Raw genomic sequence first — 396 nt, 5'->3', positions numbered from 1 at the left:
GGGGCGCCCTGCCGCCGGTCACTTTCTGCCCCGTGCCTCGGTTTCCCCCTGGACCCTGGAACGAGTCCAACCTTCCTGGGGCTGCAGACGGATGGTCCCTCCGTGGGTGAGGTGGGGTGTCCGGGAAGGACCCTGCAGAGGGTCTGGTCCGGAGGAGCAGCCCCAGGGCTCTGGGGGCCAGATGCAGGGAGCCGGCGCTCATAGCCGGGGCCCGTCTGGATGGGGGCTGAGTGCTGGCTGCAGAGCGTGGGACCCCTGGGCGTCTGCTCCTGGTCACCACATTCTCCCATCTCGGGAGGGAGGGGTGGGCCCGAGTGGTGAGGGGCTGGCCCCGATGACATGGCCCTGGGAGGGGTCGGGCTGGGACCCCCAGGGCCTGGCTGCCCAGGTCCACGG

General features: G+C 71.5%; 1 protein-coding gene across 1 annotated transcript in view; it reads left to right on the top strand.

Annotated features, from left to right (window-relative positions):
• The window catches only part of TRPM5 (transient receptor potential cation channel, subfamily M, member 5), a 33129-nt gene that overhangs the window by 171 nt on the left and 32562 nt on the right, over positions 1–396 (top strand). The window lies entirely within an intron of this gene.

The sequence above is a fragment of the Bison bison genome, unplaced genomic scaffold (genome assembly GCF_000754665.1).
Source record: "Bison bison bison isolate TAMUID 2011002044 unplaced genomic scaffold, Bison_UMD1.0 scf7180017864360, whole genome shotgun sequence".
NCBI lineage: Eukaryota > Metazoa > Chordata > Mammalia > Artiodactyla > Bovidae > Bison > Bison bison.
This window is presented reverse-complemented; position numbering and strand designations above follow the sequence as displayed.